This window comes from Lepus europaeus (genome assembly GCF_033115175.1).
Source record: "Lepus europaeus isolate LE1 chromosome 21 unlocalized genomic scaffold, mLepTim1.pri SUPER_21_unloc_3, whole genome shotgun sequence".
Lineage (NCBI taxonomy): Eukaryota > Metazoa > Chordata > Mammalia > Lagomorpha > Leporidae > Lepus > Lepus europaeus.
In genome coordinates, this window is record NW_026909008.1 from 366,647 (window position 1) to 387,751 (window position 21,105).

The window sequence follows — 21,105 nt, forward strand, 5'->3', positions numbered from 1 at the left end:
CTGTGCTCTTAGAAACAGCTTGGAGAGCCTGGACTTCTGCCAGGAGGGTCTCCTGCAGGACCTGAGTGACGGTAAGCGGCTCCTAGTTTCCAAGAGCTCACCTGCTCCCAGGTGTGCATTGTAGTCAGCTCTCCGTGGTGCCTGCCACCGGCCAGATTTTTATTAATTAATATTTATATTAATTAATATGGTGGTTCTTGCATCAAATTTGATAATTTTTATTCTTGTAGGTGTTTGGTCATATTCCATGTTTCTGAATTTTCATGGAAGTTGTGGGAAAAATAAAGTGAAAGAAGAATGCACAGGACAATCTGCCATCACACTCTACTTCAGTTTATTCCCATGTACCACACAGAAAATAACTAACTGCTCTATGTGCTACTCAGTTATTTTATGAGACAAATGAAATATTGTGCATAATGTAAACTGATATATTGTGCCATCTGGCTTTAGGTTTTACCAACATGACAAACTGAGGGTACATTCTCTTTTATGTCAAAATTTAGATAATGGACATTAAAATAAGAAAAAAACATAAAATTGTATGAAGAACAACATAAACATATTGATGTGATGAACCAATGCTTAAATCTAATATGTTACACAGCATCCCATTTACACATATTTATATGTAAGCATATAGTATTTTAAATGAATAAAATATCAGGGCGCATAGGTTAAACCACTGCTTGGGCCCCTCGCATTCTATTTGCCGTGCTTTTAGACCAAGTCCTACTTTGCTTCCTACCCAGCTTCTTACTAATGCACACCCTGTTAGGTGGAAGATGAGGACTCAAGTACTTTGGTCTCTGATACTCACATTGGATACTCAGATGGAGTTCCTGGCTTTTCACTTCAGCTTGGCTCAATCCCAGCTTCTGGGCATTTAGTCCTCTCTCTCACACTCTCCTTCTCTGTCATTTTCTTTCTGTGTTACTTCACCTTTCAATTAAATAAATAAGATTTGGAAATTCAAAAAAAATTCAAAATATTTAAAATAAGCATAATCATTCACTTTAATATGGATAAATTTATGTATCTAAAACTATAATAGGTGATATTAAACTTATCACAAATTAATTGTTAGTATATTATAAACATATAAATGATAAGTAACTTTACTAAATTGTCAAGATATTAAAATACACTTTAACCAGTTCACACAGAGAGAGAACATTATTTCCAAATAGGAAGGCATTTGAAACTTTCAAGGTTTATGGGTCCAGTCATGTCATAAAGGCATAAATCTAAAAATCCTGTATTCTATCATCTATGAAACAATAGAAAAATTACCAATTAAAGTGTTACCAAGAAGTCATTTAGACACATGAAAATTTTACTGAAGATCATCTTACATTGCATTGCCCCAGAATTATTTTTCAGGAATCAGAAAAGTATTAAGTGGGGATTGTGATTATTGCAGTCAGAACATGAAATCAGATAGATAATTCAGCTAAGAATTCTTACAAAATTATCTTTATAAAACAGAAAAATATTAAATGTGAAATGTGACATATTCCAGAATTGTCTGAAATGCCAAATTATTTATAGATTTGTATAAAACATAGATTTGTATAAAGCATAAAATTATTTATAACACATTAAATATATGTCATCACTGTGAAATCGTTATCAGTGTAAAGTATATTACTTGGTCACTAGATGTTCCAAGATAAAAAATCTAGTATTTCTTTTATTTAAAAAAGATTTATTTACTTGAAAGTCAGAGTTACACAGATTGAAGGAGAGGCAGAGAGAGAGAGAGTCTTCCATCCCCTGGTTCACTCCCCAATTGGCCACAATGGTCAGAGTTGTGGCGATCTGAAGCCAGGAGCCAGGATCTTCCTCCAGGTCTCCAAGTGGGTGCAGGGGCCCCAAGACTTGGGCCATCTTCTTGTGCTTTTCCAGGCCATAGCAGAGAGCTGGATCAGAAGTGGAGCAGCCAGGGCTCGAACTGGCACCCATATGGGATGCCAGCACTACAGGTGGTGGCTTTACCCGCCATGCCACAGTGCTGGCCCCAGAAATCAAGTATTTCTTTTTTTTTTTTTTCTTAAACTTTTATTTAATGAATATAAATTTCCAAAGTATAGCTCATGGGTTACAATGGCTTCCCCCCTCCCATAGCTTCCCTCCCGCCCGCAACCCTCCCCCCTCCCGCTCCCTCTCCCCTTCCATTCATGTAAAGATTCATTTTCAATTCTCTCTGTATACAGAAGATCAGTTTAGTATATATTAGGTAAAGATTTCAACATTTTGCCCATATAGCAACATCAAGTGAAAAAACTACCATTGGATTACTAATTATAGCATTAAATAGCAATGTACAGCACATTAAAGACAGAGATCCTACATAATTTTTTTTTCAAATTAATTAATTTTCTATGCCATTTCCATTTTAACACCAGGTTGTTTTTTTTTTTTTCATTTCCAATTCTCTTTATATACAGAAGATCACTTCAGTATATAATTAGAAAAGACCTCATCAGTCTGTGCCCACACAGAAACGCAAAGTATAAAAATACTGTTTCAGTATCAGTCATAGCATCACTTGGCTTTAGATGACACATTAGGGACAGATCCCACATGGGGTGTAAGTACACAGTGACTCCTGTTGCTGACGTAACAATTTGACACTCCTGTTCATGGCGTCAGTAATCTCCCTAGGCTCTAGTCATGAGTTGCCAGGGCTATGGAAGCCTTTAGAGTTCGCTGACTTTGATTTTATTCCGATAGGGTCATAGTCAAAGTGGAGGTTCTCTCCTCCCTTCGGAGAAGGGTACCTCCTTCTTTGATGGCCCCGTTCTTTCCACTGGGATCTCAGTCACAGAGATCATTCATTTAGGTCTTTTTTTTTTTTCCATGATATCTTGGCTTTCCATGCCTGCTATACTCTCATGGGCTCTTCAGCCAGATCTGAATGCCTTGAGGGCTGATTCTGAGGCCAGAGTGTTGTTTAGGACATCTGCCATCCTATGAGTCTGCTGTGTATCCCACTTCCCATGTTGGATCTTTCTCTCCCTTTTTGATTCTATCAGTTAGTATTAGCAGATACTTGTCTTGTTTGTGTGATCAGAAATCAAGTATTTCTTATGACATCATGTTGTCTTGCACAAACTATCCCTGTGAAATATTCCACTCTGTGTGCATTTGATGTATACATGCATATGATAAAACATATACTGCATGTTCCTCAAACTCTTACATTACAACCATTATGCTTACTTCCCAGTACAAAAATCATTAAAATGTGCAAGATCATCAAAAGGAACATTGGAGAATTTCCCAGAGCCCAACATAAATCAAAACAAAAACTGAGAGGACAAATCAAGCTGAAGGACTATTTTTTCCCCAGGACAGTGGCTAAATACTTGAGCTTCAAACCCCTGTGAGTAAACCAGCTTTCCCTCTGGCGAACTGGAATAAATAAGAAAATATGCCAACTCGTGACTATCCAAAGGCTAGGCATAGCCAAAGTATGCACTAAATTGGAACTAATGAAGCATACAATAAAATAAGCTACTAGAACTGAGTTTCAGATTAGATAATGGAATTACATTTCAAATATTTAAATAAATATCAGAAAATGAAAGAACTGAAATAATAATGAGCACGAGAAATAAGAACAACAGAAATATTGATCATATTTGTAAAAGAACAAAATAAACATAAACATTTGAAAATTGTAATAAACAAATATACAATACAGAGTTTAAACATTAAGTTAAACTCAGGTTTTCCATGTCTGAAATGCTCTCATGGGCTTTTCAGCCAGATCTGAATGTCTTAAGAGCTAATTCTGAGGCCAGAGTGCTGTTTAGTTCATTTGTCATTCTATGAGGCTGTGGTATGGCCTGCTTCTCATGTTGGATCATTCTCTCCTTTTTCATTCTATCTATTGTTATTACCAGACACTTGGTCTTATTTATATGATCCTATGACACTTAGTCCCACATATATGATCAATTACACACTTAATACGATCACTTTAATATGTGAGATGGCATTATTACTACCCAGCTTAATGGGATTTGGTGTGCCATGACAAGTTTTTAGTTTACCCTTAGGGGTAAGTCCCTGGGAATATGTGCAGAACTGTACAGCTCCTCTCTCTCTTATTCCCACACTTATTTTTACTGGGGCTTATTTTCAATTGACTTCATACACCTCTGATTAATTCTATGCTAAGAGTTCCACCAACGGTATTAAGTAGAAAAAATAGAAATAATAATAAAATAAAATAATAAACTGTTATTTGTCAGTCAAGACAAAGGATGTTCAAGTCATTGCTTCTCATAATATCAACTTCACTGCTACAGATTTCCTTTTAGGTGCTCTTTTATTTGTCACAGATCAGGGAGAATATATATTATATGTCCCTTCGGGACTGGCTTATTTCACTAGGTATAATGTTTTTCAGTTTCATTCATTTTGTTTAAAATGACTAGATTTCATTTCACAAATGAGAGAAATAATACATTTACATTGATGACAGAAATTAGTATGTAAGCTACACTTGAATAGTTACCTATTTTAAAAAGAATAAAAAAGAATAAAAATATTTTCAAATATAACAATCATAAAAGATTGATTTGCTACGTGTATTTCTAAAGTATTCATATTAATAGTAACAAAGGTCTAGACAAACATTTTTATCATCAACAAAGGCACAAGACAAACATTTTTATCATCGATCCTTTAAAATCAAAAGTTTTGCATGGTATATTGTGCAAAATATTGAGTATACTCTTATCAGAACGGATAAGAACCAATGAACTGACAGTGGCTTAGACAATGACCACAACACATTGAACACCAAAGATAACTGAGTCATATGACCACAGTAGAAGACTGAGCTTTCAAATTATATCACAGAGTGATAATACAGTAGAAAATATAAATCTGGTTATATGACAACTAGAATGAGAATGAATAAGACACATTTATTTGTATCTTTAGACTTAGAGAAATTATACAATTATGAAATATATTAACCCAGTAAAACAATTCATAAATATCTAACACAAAGAGACAAAGTATTGATATCAGCATTTCACGGTATTAAAAAGAGATAAATAAATAGAAGTATTCAAACAGAAATAAATGTTGCACTGCATAACCAAGGAAGAGTAAAATTGGAGAACAGAGAAAAAGAAATACACCTAAACAATGAACACAGCCCTTAAATAATTCAAAAAAGAGAGATACAAAAAATATCATTGCTTTCTGGTGAGGATGTGGGGAAAAGGGACACTAACCCACTGTTAGTGGGAATGCAAACTGGTAAAGCCACTATGGAAGTCAGTCTGGAGATTCCTCAGAAACCTGAATATAACCCTACCATACAACTCTGCCATCCCACTCCTTGGAATTTACCCAAAGGAAATTAAATTGGCAAATAAAAGAGCTGTCTGCACCTCAATGTTTATTGCAGCACAATTCACAATAGCTAAGACCTGGAATCAACCTAAATGCCCGTCAATAGTAGACTGGATAAAAAAATTATGGGATATGTACTCTATAGAATACCATACAGCAGTAAAAAACAATGAAATCCGGTCATTTGCAACAAAATGGAGCAATCTGGAAAACATCATGCTGAGTGAAATAAGCCAGTCCCAAAAGGACAAATATCATATGTGCTCCTTGATCAGTGACAACTAACCGAGCACCAAAAAGGAAACTTGTTGAAGTGAAACGGACACTATGAGAAACAGTGACTTGATCAGCCCTTGTCCTGACTGTTGATGAACAACTTAATACTTTATCCCTTTTAGTACTTTTTTGTTCTACTTAATACTATTGGTTGAACTCTGTAATTAACACACAATTATTCTTAGGTGTTTAAATTGAACTGAAAAGCAATCCCTGTTAAATGCAAGAGAGGTAATAAGAGAGGGAGGAGATGTACAATTTGGGACATTCTCAATCTGACTTGGTCCAAGTGGTACAGTTAGAAATGTGCCAGGGGATTCCAATTCAATCCCATCAAGGTGGCAGGTACCAATGCCATCTAACTAGCCAAAGTGATCAGTTTCTGTTCACAATTGATCATAATGATAGGACTAAGAGTCAAAGGTATCACACAAACAAGACTAATGTCTACTAATACTAACTGGTAGAATCAAAAAGGGAGAGAACGAATCAACATGGGAAGTGGGATACACAGCAGACTCACAGAATGGCAGATGTCCTAAACAGCACTCGGGCCTCAGAATCAGCCCTTAAGGAATTCAGAACTGGCTGAAAAGCCCATGAGAATATTCTAGGCATGGAAAGCCAAGACACTCTGGGAAAAAAAAAAAAAAAGGACCTAAATGAAAGTTCTCTGTGAGTGAGATCCCAGTGGAAAGAACAGGCCATTAAAGAAGGAGGTGCCTTTCTCTGAAGGGAGGGGAGAACTTCCACTTTGACTATGACCTTGTCTAAATAAGATTGGAGTTGGTGAACTCAAAAGGCTTCCATTGCCTTAGCAGCTCATGACAAGAGCCTAAGGTGATCACTGATGCCATAAACAAGAGTGTCAATTGTTAAGTCAACAACAGGAGTCACTGTGCACTTACTCTGTCTTTAATGTGTTATACTATGTGAATTAATGGCATAACTAGTACTCAAAGAGTACTTCACACTTTGTGTTTCTGTGTGGGTGCACTGTTGAAATCTTTACTTAATATATACTAAATTGATCTTCTGTATATAAAGATAATTGAAAATGAATCGATGTGAATGGAATGGGAGAGGGAGTGGGAGATGGGAGGGTTGCCGGTGGCAGGGAAGTTATGGGGGGGGGGAAGCCACTGTAACCCAAAAGCTGTACTTTGAAAATTTATATTTATTAAATAAAAGTTTAAAAAAAAAAACAAGTACATGAGCTGCCAATCACAGTGTGCACTAACACTAACCTGGATCAGAAACAGAGGCAAAATTTGCACCTGGGCACTCTAATATGGGATGTGGGCTTCCCAAGTGGTACTTTAATTACTGAACAATATGCCACTAAAAGACAAACATTTTTGTCATCAACTTATTAAAACCAAAAGCTTTTCCATGATATATTGTGCAAAACAATGAATATTCTCTTATCGGAACTGATAAGCTGTTCTGTACTCATAGTGGCATAGACATGGACCACAACACACTGAACACCATGATGACTGAATCACATGTCCACATTATGAGGGAGGTGGATGAGATGATAAAGTCCACCCAGTACATGACCAGTATTTAGTGATAGCCATCAGATTGGTCTGGGTCACATTGGAAGATGCCATTGTGTAGAAGAGTGTGCTAGTACTGAAACACAAACAGATTAACCATATGAAAAAGAATAAGTAGAAGATGAAATGCATGTATTTATACTTAAACTGTGCTGACCAGGAGGTGCTAGGACTGATGGTGATGGCCTAGATGATGCTCAGGAGGCAGGTGGTGCAGATGGAGAGGCCCCTCATCATCCTGTTTACGTCGAACAAAGCCTTACACTTGAATTCAGTCCATACATTCAATGACTCAAACAGGTTTGGAGAGTGCAAAAACAGCATAGGAGTGAGCAAAGCAATGTGGACAAAGGCCAGGTGACAGCTGGTCAGGTCACTGGGCTTTGGCCGCCTATCCAGCAGGATTGTGGAGATGTGAGAGAGGAAGAGGAAGGTGTTGGTTGAGATTCCAATGCCAGCTTGATAAAGAATACACGTACCTGCCCCCTCCACAATCCACTGCAGATGGATGTCTTCCCATCGTAGCATGGTCGGAACTGAAGAGTGGCTGAGCGAGGATTGATGCTGGAAATGACTAAACTGGATGGAGCCCTGGGGAGGTCTAGGGATGAGGGAGAAAGAAAAGGAGGAGGTTTAGATTCAGATATGGCTTGGGAGAAGGCACAGTGTCAGGATGATTCTGTGCCAGAGAAGGATTTGTTTTCAAAACCATGACAGTCAGAAGCAGCACAGCTCTGCCCAGGACATCATCACGGCCTGATGTTTATATTAACAGTGTCATTGTGAGGCTCTGTGCCACCTGATAGGGGCACTGGCAGACACACATCTGATTCCTCTCTGTACACAGCAGGTAATTAATAGGTACTGGTTGGATGAGTGAGCCTAATTCTTCCCAGCCCCTGAGACACCACTGAAAACTGAAGGTCTGCACTCCCTTTTGTAGCTCCCAGGATGCACTGGAGAGCAGAGAGGGGGTGTGCTAGGAGCAGAACACAAGCCTGTGCGCTGCTCCCAGCACAGGCACAGGTGGTGTCAGGTCCTGAGCCTTAGGCTTCCTGGGTCTGGTTTCAGAGACAACCAAATTCAGGTGACAGTGTGGAAGCCTTCCCATTCTGCCTGTATTCAGTTGCTCTTGCAACACAATCAGGTGGAGGTGGGGTGAGAACGAGGCTCCCATCACCTGGACCGCATGGCTCTCAGAGAGGGAACCCTGGGGAAGACTGCTCCACTCCACAAAGAACCTGTCCCACCTTCAAGTGTGACACTGTAGGTTTGGATGAGAGCTTCTGTAGCACTGTGTAATGAAAAAAGGCTCTGGAGAAAGATAACCGGGTGAAATGAAGACAGGACAAATTGCAATGCTAGTGCAGCCTGCTGGATGCGCTACCTCTGAGGAGTCCCTGGCTCACCAATGCTCAGGTACTTAAGCCAGGCCTTGCACAGGAACAGGAAAAGCATGCCGGTGATCAATTCTGTATTGGCTCCACCAGGGCCTCTCAGATCTCAAGGGTCATCTGAAGTAGAAAGTATTTAAACTAGAGCACAAGTGACTCTCTCCCTTCCATTTCTCAGCTCTCTGGATTCTTAACTTGCTATCGTTCTGTGAAGGGGGCACCATTTTATCTTCTTCAGATTTGTAATAGAAATTCTCCCCGTTTCCCTCTTGCTCACAAATAAGGCTTTTTCTCCGTTCGTTGAGGGTGGGGCCCTCAGTGCTGGCTCCTGAGAGGGTGCTGACACTCTGGGACCCGAGTCTCCTCCCCCTCCTGCACACTCCAACTGCCCCGCATGCTTGCAGAAGGGAGACAAAGCCACGTCAAAGGCCCTGGATGCCAGGACGACCTTGAGTCCATGGTCACCCTCACCCATCCCTTCCAAGGCCCTCAGTGGCTTCTGCACATACAGGCCCCCTCATGTGGCAGAAATCTCTAAGAGGAAGCAGAAAATCCACACATGTACTGACCTGGGGCACTCTAGAGGAAACGGTGGATGAGGTGGTCAGGCTGGCCCCCACAGCGGTGACAGCCGCTAGGTCGATAGTGTAGGTTGTCGGAGACAACCGTCCTTGGATCTTGTATTCATGTGTGCTGCTGTTCAGAGTGTGCATGAGACGTGAGGCGTTCTTCCCACACACCTCCCAGAAAACCTGGTAGCGTGGTAAAGAAAAGGCGAGAGTGGAGCCGGGGCCTCCTGAAGGCCAGGGCTGAAGCCCAACACCAAGTCCATGTCTCTGCAGGTTTGGAATGACAGGGAGCTCAGAGAGGTCTACTGGAGATGCGACAGAACCACCGCCCCTCCAAAACAAGAGCCCTGGTCAAGGCCCCTCCCTCTGCCTCCCACAGATATTGAAACCACACCCCTTCTCAGACCAAATGGCCTGTCTGCCCCCCAGGCAGCAAGCTTCAAGGGGATAGGGGCCTGGCTTATATTTTGGTATCCTCAGTACCTGCTGCACAGATGGAAGAATGGTCGCCAGCCGGCTGAGTTCTACTTAACATTCTCCTGTCACATTATGGAGGTGTTTAGAATCTCCGTTTTCACAAGCTGATGCTGTCAGTAAACAGAGCCCCCCACCAGTGCTTGCCCTTGGCTTGCATCTAACCTGTAGAAATGCTCTGATGCTGGCCCTGTGCAATGACTGCACCTGTCCATTCTGCCAAGCACTGTGCCTGCGAAAGTTTTGTTTCACCCGAGTGCACGAGATTTGCTTCCAGCTCTGCTTCTCCCATTTTTGAATGCCTTGTTTTCCTTGCAAAATTTAATTTCCTATTTAGTCCGTTCACTGGGGCCTCCTGATCACAGTTTATTCCACCTTGCATTCCATAGTGATTCAGAGCTTAGGGAAGAAAGATCCAACTAGCTCCAGAATCAAGCCCCTCGGAGGAGAGTATGTGATTAGGGAGTGCTTAAAAGGGGCTTGAAATGGAAGGGGCTCGTGATGGAAAACGCTTACAGACTCACAGCAGAGGAAAATCGCTAAGCACACTTGCTTTGCCTTCTTTTCAGGCAATAAACTCGGCAACACTGAGGCACGAGCACGTGTCTTAAGCTTCCTTCTCATTCTGATGAAAGCAATAAATATACTGGAAAGGTGCACTTGCAGGAAAACAAGAATGTATAGGACAGCATTTGGGGACTGTAATATAAAAAAAAAAAGACCCACTGCCCACTTGCTGTCCCCACAGCCTTCATGGAGCCCGGCAACTTCCAGCACAGGCAGCAGTGTCTGCAGGCTGTGATGGTGCAGATGAGAACAGCAAAGGACAAAGCGGCCAGGGGCTGGCCCACAGCCCACTGCTGAGTGCCTCGGAGCCAAGAGCTGCCTGCAGCTCTGCTGACATCTGAGCATTTACCCCAGCCCAAGGGGACCACTGGACCAACCTCCTCTTGGGCCTAGTCCTTTGCCTCCTCACAGTGTTGGAGCAGGCAAGCTAGCTGGGCCAACCACTCATGGCCACCTCCTCCCACTTGCCCCAGTGCTGGATCTCAGCACCTTGTTCCCCTCTCCTGCCCAGCCAACACTGAGCTGCTCCCTCTCAAGGGGTCAGTCCTGAAACCACAGTGCTTTCTGGCAACCCTGTCTTTCTGGCTGCATCAGAAGGGGAGGGGGGACAACTGCATAATAGGAAACAAAAGCAAAACCTTCGGGCAATGAGCACTAACACCCCTGGCTGTGTTCTAAGCACTTCACAGATATTAGCTCATTTGAAATTCACCACACACCTTGGGGCTTGGGCCCACTGTTATCCCCATTCTACAAAGGAAGAACCCAAGGCTAGAAACCAACAGCCCTGCTTCACAGCCAGGTTCCTCCTCCTGCCTCCCACAGCGCCCCCTCTCCCTTCCCTGGGGTCTGCAGGAAACTGAAAACCACCGACACTGGAAGGATTTGCTGGAAAATCTCCCAGCCATTTGGTACTTGGCATGACCTCAGAATGCACAGGAGGAAGCAGCTCTGTTAAGCACTTCCATCTTGCCTTCCAGAAAATGTTGTTTGTTTAAAAGCTGCTCTTCATCAACATTTACTCAAAGGCAGCATCTTGTTCACCATGTCAACTTGGAGCAGAAACACAGCGATTCCAGGGTCTTCATAGGTGCAGCATTGCTAGGATTTACGAGCATCAACACTGATAACACACACTGCTCAAGTTTTTATGGATACAAACAAAAACCAAAAGGACAACTCGAGAGCCCAAGCTGCTCAGGAGGAACGAGAAAAACAGCAACAGAAAGTGAGCACTGGCACGGCCTGGGTAACAGATGGCATGGGCTGCGCATGAGCCACAGATGGCAGAGTGGTGATTTGTGGCCAGGAAAGATGCCCTCCAATTTACACACCGCTTTTGTGGACTGGGCCTGGTGAGCTCCAGAGGCCCTGGCCAGAGAGTGTTTCACCTGGCTCCAGCGAATGAGAGGAGAGGGTTGGGAGCCTGGAGCCAGGGCCCAGGGGTACCTCCAGCTTGGTGTCTCACTTTCTCCGAGTGGCTGCCTAACTGAAACTAACAACCAGAGGGGCTTCAGAAATAATTTTCTGTTGATCTGAAGTAAATTCTCCCCAAGAGAGCAGTACATCACAAACTATCTGTCTGTATCCTGGCCCTCATATGTCAGAGTTTATGGAAAGACATTGGAAGATACTTAAATTTACAGTGGGAGCACAATGGGCAATTTCCCCAGTGGGTGTGAGGCAGCCTCCCGCTCAGTACCACCCTCTTGCTTCGGGCCCTAAATCAAAACCAAGGCAAGGGGGCTGTTTGCTGAGAACCCTGGCTGATAAACCTTCCCTTCCAACAGGATGCCCAGCTGCTGAGGGGTCCAGAGCAGAGGACTACCCTCTTGGGTGCTTATGTGCTCCCAGCACCTGCCTGCAACAGCAGCAAAGGGCATTACTGGGTGCCTGAAACTGGCTTTTGGATGTCCTGTTTGTCCACATGCATGGCTTTTCTTTGGCTGTACATGACGAGCTACTTTCTGCTTTCTGCACCAGACAGACCTCTGTGGTGCTGCCAGCAAGCTCCCTGGATACAGTGTGTTGGGGCTGGGGGGTGGCAGGGAAGAGAGGCAGTGCATCAGGTGCCAGTGGGGTTGTACCCAGGTCAGGGGTCAGAGGTGACTGTGTGGTGTCTGGCTACTGAAATGACAATTGTCCTGTTTCAGCTCTGGTGGGGCCTTCCCCTCCCAGAGACAGGGGCACAGGTATCTATCAAGCTCTTGGATACACAAGGCACACCTTAGGGTGTTGGCAGGGACAGAAAAGCACAGGCCAGCCAAGGTGAGATGGGTCAATGCGGCCACCTTGGGAACAGAGCATTCATCTGAAGAGCTGGCCCAGACTTCTGCTGCCCATGGAGGCACCGTCACCTCCAACCCTGGCCTCAGTGGGGAGGGAGACACTGGTGACTGAACCTACCTGAAAAGCCAAAGCTTCTAAGGTCAAGTTCCACAGTAGACAATAGACTGTTGTTTGTGACTGCAGGTATTCGTTTAAATACAGTGGAATGAGTTCATTAAGCCTTATTGGTGAGTACAAAAAGGTTATCATAAATTGGAAGAATTGGCAACCACCACTTACCCAGAAAACATTGGCACCACTCAAAAGATTATGCCTGCAGCTTTCTCTGAGCTTTTAAACAAGGATGAAGCATGTGGTGTGCTCAGAAAGGGCGGCAGGGCCCAGCTGTGTGTGTCTGTGAGCATGGAAGACCTCTGCCAACCTGCCTGTCTCCCAGATTTCTAAACCATGGCAGGCTGAGCCAGAAGAGGCAACTGCGGCGAGATGGATTATCTGCTTCTCTTGCTCACACAGCCTGCTTCTGAAATTCATGCTCAGAACGCCTCTAATTCAGTCCCAGGACTGGTTCCCAAGGGGTCCAAGCAGGAACACTTTGCACTTCTTCCCTGCATTTGTTTGCTGCTGCTGTGCAGCCAGGTAACTCGAACTCAAAACAGACTCACTGGCATGAAGAGCAGCAACTCACTCAGAAGACAGAACAGCCCAGGACCTGAGCCCAGCTCTGAAGCAAACAGACAGGAGCCAGAGGTCAGCTGTGCTGCACCACATGTGAGTACCTAGGGAGCACAGATAAGCACCCCGTGCGTGGGGGCCACATGGTCAGAATGCTGAGTAATGGTTACTGAAAGGAGAGGGATGCTGTCGGTGGCTGTGCTGCTCCTGGCCAGGCAGTGGCAGGCCACCTAGCACAGTCTGCCTCAGCCCATCATCCTGACTGTCCCAGGAGGGTGTTATGACACCCACGACTGAGTTGGAGGCCTGAGAGATAAGTTAATGCTCCCACCTGACCCAGAGGAAGAAGGACCTCCCCAACTTCACCCAAGGCTCAGAACTCTGCTGGTTTTATCAAACCACGAGTTTTTATCTTCAACTAATGATATGGGATAAGGCAGGTAGCTAGATTAGGGTCAGAGCTAGAGGCCATACCTTCCCTGCCCCATGTTATCCTATCCACCACCTGTCAATCAGATGACCCTTTCCCTAGGATGTGCTTCCCCCTGCCTGGGACCTGGGGATAGTACCATGTAACCACTCCCCTTTCTAAGCTTGTAAGCTCAGTAAAAGGAAGAGTTCTCTCATTCTCTCTCTCTCTCTCCCTCCCTCCCTCCCTCCCTCCCTCCATGTGGACCCAGAGCAAGTAGGGAATGGAATTCTCCCTCTTTTCCCTTCCTGGCCCACTCTTCCTGAGTAACGCCCAAAGGTGTGTGTGTTTTCCTCACCTTCTGAATAAACCTGATCACCTGGTACACTGTGTGTGTGCCTGTACTTAGAATGTTTCTCTAAGTAAGGGGCAAGACCTGGCATAGGAATTCAGGCCCAGCCTGGCCCACAACACTAGGACTGAAATTGAGCTTTAACCTGAAAGCTTTTCCAGAAACCTTTGTCATAAAATGAAATCACTGGAAACCCCGTGAGCGGTGGGCTGTTTCCCCCAGGGGTTCTGGAATCAGGAGAGGTGAGGTTGCTGTGAAAGGGCAGCTGGTGCCCACCCTCCCCATGCTCAGCTCCGCACCTCCACCCAGGCTGCTCACTGTCTCTTGTCCTGAGGGTCCTATGGGGAGGCTTGGTGGGGACAGTCAGGAGCCCTCTCTTTGCCCTGCCTTTGCTGCACACTCAGACAGTAGGCTTCCAGTGCACATCTGCGGAGTGAGGGAAAGGCCTCCTGTCCTCATCTGTACGAGGGTCACAGCACCTAGACTTACTTAGCACGCTGCTCTGGGAGTTGAGTGAAGTAAATTTATGTGAGTGAGCACATCAGTAAATGACTGACTACCACTGGTCAGAGACTTCCAAGGCTTGGGAAGACAGCACAAGGAGAGTTAACCTCCAAACACAGAGGTTGGTGCCCACGGGGCAAGATGCCCATAATCCGGGCTGGCTCTCTGGCTCTCTGGCTTCCCGCCACATGGCCAGGAAGACTTTCCGGTTACCCTCAAGAAGGCCCACTGGGAGCAGTTTCCTTGCAATCAGTATTTGTCAGAATAAACTTTTTTTCTTTTTTCTTTTTCAAAGAACAGGAGTACTCACCTGTAATGATGCCATTTTTTCTCCAGGGGGTCCTGCCAGCTGACCTTGAGATATGTCCAGGATCTCTGTGAAGCTCAGATGACCCACTGTCCCTGATTCTACCAATTAAAAATAAAAGCATCTGTTAACACGCTAGCCCAACTCTCTTTTGATCTGATTTGCATGGAAGGGTCTAACTACGGACAGGAGTGGAGAGCCAGGGCCAGTTGAAATGTGCAGGGAACATCAGAAGAAATGCAGGAGGGATGAGAAAATTCAAGGCGTCCCAGCTGTCATCACATAAATGATTTTGCCTGGCTGCATCCCAGCCACACAGAGAGCTGAAGCCGCTGAAGCTGAAGCGGAAGCCGGAGATTCATACACAGTTCCTTCTTTGTCCTTGATCTAATGTAAGTGGAGCAGTCAGGCCAGCTGGATCCTGAAGGCAACTGCTCCACAGAGCCCCTCTGGACAGCTGTCTGCAGCCCTGGGTCTGGCCTGGGAGGGGCTCTGAGAAAAGCCAGGGTAGGGGAGCTACCTATGAGATACCACCTATCACCACCCCTCTCCCTCCCAAGGGATTCTGGGACAGGGCTTGAGAAAGAACATTCTCAAGTTCCAGCAACAGGGGCTTCCTTTGCCTGGAGTTTCCAGGAGCTTCTTTGCAGCACAGCCCCCTGCTGGCCTGGGAGGCTGCAGCAGTGGAAGTTAACACCGGAGTCAAGGCTGGGCTCAAGAGCTGCCTGCTCTGAGATCAGCTCTCCAATGAAACGCCCCAAGCCTCAGTTTCCTCACCTGTGAAATGGGAAACATAAAAATAACTCTGCAAGGTAATTGTGAGGATAAAATTCAATAAAATGCAAATCAGCCTGCCCTGGTGTTATGAAAATGTTCACCTGTGGGGAACCGCAGGCTGGCCACCTGTGAGAACCTCCTCATCTGCATAGCTTGCAGCAATCGGTCGACCACAAGGCCCACGAAAACAGCCAGGTGAAACAGATGAAACAGAATGGACTCTGCATAAACAACTAGGAGGAACCCGGTGAAACAGATGAAGTTGAGGCAGGACGGACTCTGCATAAACAACTAGGAGGAACCCGGTGAAACAGATGAACTTTCGGCCTGAGACTATACGCGCCCTTTCATCTGATTGGACGATACCAGCGTGAACTGCACGTGAAGAGAGCCGCTATTGGCTGTGCAGCGTTTGCTCCACAGGACTTGGGGTATAAAGGGACATTGGGAATGGGGTTTGGAGCTCCTCCTTCTCTTTTCTTCTCTCCCCCACCCCCACTCTTTCCTTCTGCCCCCACAAGTAAAAGTTCCTTGAGAACCGAGAAACAGTGACCGTGTCATGATTGCATTGGACCCTTGCTGGCGAGGGTCTGACATTCACCAAACATGAGCTGCTCACATTACCAAGCAGAAGCCTGTCCTCACATTACCAAGCAGAAGCCTGTCCTCAGACTAGAAATTGCCTCTGGAGGGTAAAGACACCCAGGTCCAAGCCCTGACCCCAAGCTCAATTCAGTGCAACAACCTGCAGTGTGAGGCTTTCCTGTCTCAACACAGGGACAGCAAGACAGGGAATGAGTCCCCTACAGCTGGAGAGAACCTCATCCTCCAGCTCACCTTGCTCAGGGTTCTGCACTGCCCCTGCCATGGTCTGTTGTGGCTGGTCTGCCCCGTGTGCTGGCCAGAAGCGATAAGGTGGCACTGGGGAGAATATGATGAGGGCTGCATTCCCACAGATGCTGGTTGCTCTGCAGCCTGCCTTGACACCTACACAGCCCTGTACAGATGCATGGGGTCAGGGGAGCAGCTCAAAGAGGAAATGTTCATGGGAAGGCTGAGGTCTTAGGGTCAGACAGGGCTGGTGTGAAGGGGAAAGGAGAGGTGGCTGCACACTCACAAGGCCAGGCGGTGTGCAACTACTGGCAGGCATCCCCGGGCCCATCCACTAACCAGAAAATCCAGCTGCTCAGCTCGACTGGCACTGCTTTCCCTCTCACCATCACAGCTCCACCTAAAGCCTACTCCGGGGTACCCAATTCAGCATAAATACAAGACACAAATCACAAGTCAGGGAGAAAGAAAGCGTGGCTGGAAGGCAGAATCGGAAACACTGAAAGGTGGGAGGGCACCTGCGGAAGAGACAGGGACTCACTGTCTCTGCGCACATCAGTTAGGTGCCTGCCCTGGCCAGGGTGGAACAATAAATACCCACCTCCCTCCTCACAGACCTCTCACGAGGCCACTAACACTTTTCCAATGCTAAAAAAAAAAAAAAAAGCGACCCTGTTTTAGGCTGAAACCAGGAGAGCAGGAAGCTAAGGGTGTGGTGGTGGTCCCCAGGGTGGCAGTGTTTGCAGGATCCCCAGGCGGAATAGCTGGGCTATTCTGACCCCTGCTGGCCTTGCTTGTGCAGACAGCAAATTTGTAGAATTCAATACCTTAGCACCATCCTGGGACTTGGACAAAGCCTTCTAACACAACTCATAATTTTTCAAAAATAGTAACAGCTTCAGAAAACATATTCGTCTGCTAAAGTTTTCAGAAGACTTTTCAGGAAAAGGCTCACACGCTGACAAATTTCACTTTTTGAGCGTGAAGACAGTGGAATGGAAAGGCTGTCAAGGCTGTCTCGTCCTCCCCCGACTGTGAGCTTCCAGAAAGACAGTCACAGATTTCTGAACTGACTTGTTCTTTCTCGAATGGAGGAGCAAACAAAGCGTTTTGCTCCTTTCACATTCTCAGTGCTTCTGCTTCCTGGATTCCTGCCCTAGCATGTGACCCTTTAGCCCTGCTGGAACCAGCTGGCAACGTCTGGGCTTAAAATTTGTCTTCTGTTTCTCTTTACTGCCCCCTCTTCTTGACGACTTCTTATCTCACTGGAGCCCTGGAAAAGCAGGCCTGCTGGGTGGAAGTAACTGCAGCACCCCTGGTGAGAGAAGGACAGAGGCCATTTCCCCAGCACCCAGACTTTTCTTTTAAAGGCTTTCCCTCACTCAAATATAAAAACAGAAGAAATACAAGCAAGAGCCTCAGACCTCAGATGACTTCAGCCTTCCGTCAAGCTTTCAGAGTGACATTTCACATTGACATGGATGCTCTATCCTTCTAAACAGGAAGAACAGGCTCCAAGCCCATCAAAATCGTGATTCAGTCAGAAAATTCCAAGAACATGGCATAACTTTTGGCTTTTCCTGATGTGAGGGTAATAAGATTTATGACTGAAAAGCAACCATTTATATATTTAATATATATATATATTACATATATATATATACACATACACACATAGATACAAACTTTTTTAGAGCATTCATTAGATATTCACAAACATAGAACATATCCTATACCATTACACAAACCATAGCAAATTTAAAAGAACTGAAATCATGCCATCTATGTTCTATGTCCATCATGGAATCAAATTAAAATCAATGCCAAGAATCAACTGAATAGTCTTCAAAGACATGGAAATCAAACAGCATACTTATAAATAATACAAGAGTCAAAGAGGGAGTTTTACAAGAAACAAAATACATAGAACTGAATGAAAATGAAAGAGCAGCTTACCAGGATTTGCGGATGCAGCCAAAGCAGCACTGAGATGGAAATTCATAGCCACTGAATGCTTACAGTAGAAATTAAGGAACACCTCAAATTAGAATAAAAAAATCCACCACAAAATATAAGCTAAGTGAACCCAACGACATATATAAATAATTAAATACCATGATAAAGTGAAATGTATTCCAAGTAGACAAGGCTGTTAACATTTGAAAATCAATCATAGTAATCCAACATTTCAATAACCCAAGAAGCAAAAAAAAAAAAAAAAGTTTGTATCAATAGTTAAAGTGGAAGCATGTAGAAAAAAAACCCCAAAATCTGTTCATGGTGAAACTCTCAACAAAGTAGTAATAGTGGGAATGACCTCAACTTGATAAAGAACATCTAGCAAAGAAAAAAAATCATTCATCAGAGTGAAAGATCGAATGTTTTCCCTCCAAGATGGAGACCAAGCAAGAATATTTGCTGTCCCCATTCTTATTCCACAGTACAGGCACTCCTGAACTCACAATGTGGCTATGTCATGATGAACCCATTTTAAATTGAAGATATCCTAAATCAGAAACACACTTAATAACCCCTAGCAAGCTTCCCAGCTCAGTGACATAGCACACCATGGAGTGTTGTTTCCCCTTATGACTGTGGGGATGAAGGGCCATGGAGAGAAGCAGACTGCATCCCTTCAGCTGAGGAAATCATCCAAGATCAAAACTCACAGTGTGATTTCTACCAATTATCCATCACTTTTGCACCATCCCAAGTTGAAAACCTGTACATTGAACAATTGTATGTTGGGGGTCATCTGTACTAAAAATTCCAGACACTGCAAATAAGGCAAGAAAAATAAAGGGGATACAGATTAGAATGGAAGAATGGAGGAAGGTGAGTGACTACAAAAAAGTAATCTGAAGAATGTTTGTGGTGTTGACATATTGCCCAGAACTAAATACACATACACACACATAAGAATAAATAAGACTAGGAGAAATCTTTTTTTTTTTTTTTTTTTGACAGGCAGAGTGGATAGTGAGAGAGAGAGAGACAGAGAGAAAGGTCTTCCTTTTTTTGCCGTTGGTTCACCCTCCAATGGCCGCTGCGGCCAGCGCATCATGCTGATCCGAAGCCAGGAGCCAGGTGCTTCTCCTGGTCTCCCAGGCGGGTGCAGGGCCCAAGGACCTGGGCCATCCTCCACTGCCTTCCCGGGCCATAGCAGAGAGCTAGCCTGGAAAAGGGGCAACCGGGATAGAATCCGGCGCCCCAACCAGGACTAGAACCCTGTGTGCCGGCGTCGCAAGGCGGAGGATTAGCCTGTTAAGCCATGGCACCCACCTAGCAGAAATCTTAATCAGATTAGTGAATTGTATGTATGCCAGTATCCTGGATGTGATGCTATACATCAGTTATGCAAATGTAAGCTATGGGGAAAACTCTTGCCAGGGAATCTATAACAATCTCAAAAAGTTCAGTTACACAACAGCAAAGAGCAGCTCACAGGTGAGTATGATAAGATCATCTGGGCTCCATTAATACCAGCTGTAGTGTTGTTCTTTCTTTTTCTGCTGCAGTGTGGGAGGGTCCTTAGTTTCAAAGGTCAAACAATTCACATTCTCTTCCTCCCATGTCCTCAACTGGACACAAACTTTGAGGCCATGGTGAGATGAGGTGGACTCTCACCACCACCAAGTGGTGGAGCAAACAAAGCGGAAGCTGGGTCGCTAAGAGGTCAGGAGATTACAAGAGGTAAGGGACTCCAAGCAAGAGTTTATCTGATAAGAAACAAGGAGCCAACTGTGCAACTCAGTGGGGCCACACAGTCACGGGCTGCTGATCTGGGGTGAAGAAGACCTGAGCTTACTTGTTGGGGAGAAGTCAGTACGAAAAAGACTGAAATATGTACACAGAGGGACAAGAACAGGGACAGGGAAGAAGACAGGAAGATGAGCAAGGAGGCTTGACCAAGGTCAGAATCTGCACCCTGGAAGGGTGAGGAGGACATGGTTGGTTTTGACCTCTGCAGTGCCAGGGAGGAGCACAGCAAAGCTGGCAGTGCAAGGACAGAGAGCAGCACAGGGGAGGGTGAGGGACCCCTGCCCTTCAGCAGGGATCAGCACAGCGGCCCGGCTGCGATGGAGCAGGAGCTGGAGCAGAGACATGTGGCAGCTCTGGGTGACTTTAAAGAGTATCCTAGTTAGTGTGAAGCCTCCTTATAAAGGGAGCATGCACACTGGGTAGAACGTAAGAAATGCAGAGAGACACACAAATGTAAAAAATATCTGTAATCATACCCCAGGGAGACAACGACTCTTGCAATTGCTTGACATGTTTCCTCCATCGTCTTTTCTTGGCTCATCCTGTTTCACATAAATGGATTTTGATAAAATTTGTATCTCATATAACTTTTCACTTAACATTATATAATGATCATTTTTCCTCAGAATTTTTGAACTTCAAAGTTTTGTGGTTTTAATAATGACACAATATTGTTTATATACTGCCAGTCAGTCCATAACTTTTTCAGTCCTCCCCACTGAGACCATTTAACAGCAAAGTGAATCCGACAACAAAATCACAACTTATAATGGAGATATAATGGATGTGAATATCTACGAAACAGCAACGATTCTAAAGTAGCAGAAACAACAGGAAATGCAGGAAAAAAGAAACACTAATAAACAATGTCTCAGAATGAAACAGGTCAAGTGGATGAAAAATAAGTAAAAATGCAGAGGACTCAAACAATGTAACCCATCAGGTCTAACTTATGGATGTTCATAGAGTGTTAGTGTAATC

General features: G+C 44.6%; 1 long non-coding RNA gene across 1 annotated transcript; it reads right to left on the reverse strand.

The window, feature by feature from the left end:
- Positions 1-720: 720 nt before the first annotated feature.
- On the reverse strand, positions 721-20,645 carry LOC133754334 (uncharacterized). Its single transcript, XR_009865209.1, has 5 exons — positions 20,601-20,645; positions 14,758-14,855; positions 9,181-9,363; positions 7,697-7,818; positions 721-942 (listed from the first exon to the last, which is right to left on the reverse strand). It is a non-coding gene; the product is annotated as an uncharacterized LOC133754334 (long non-coding RNA).
- Positions 20,646-21,105: the final 460 nt, after the last annotated feature.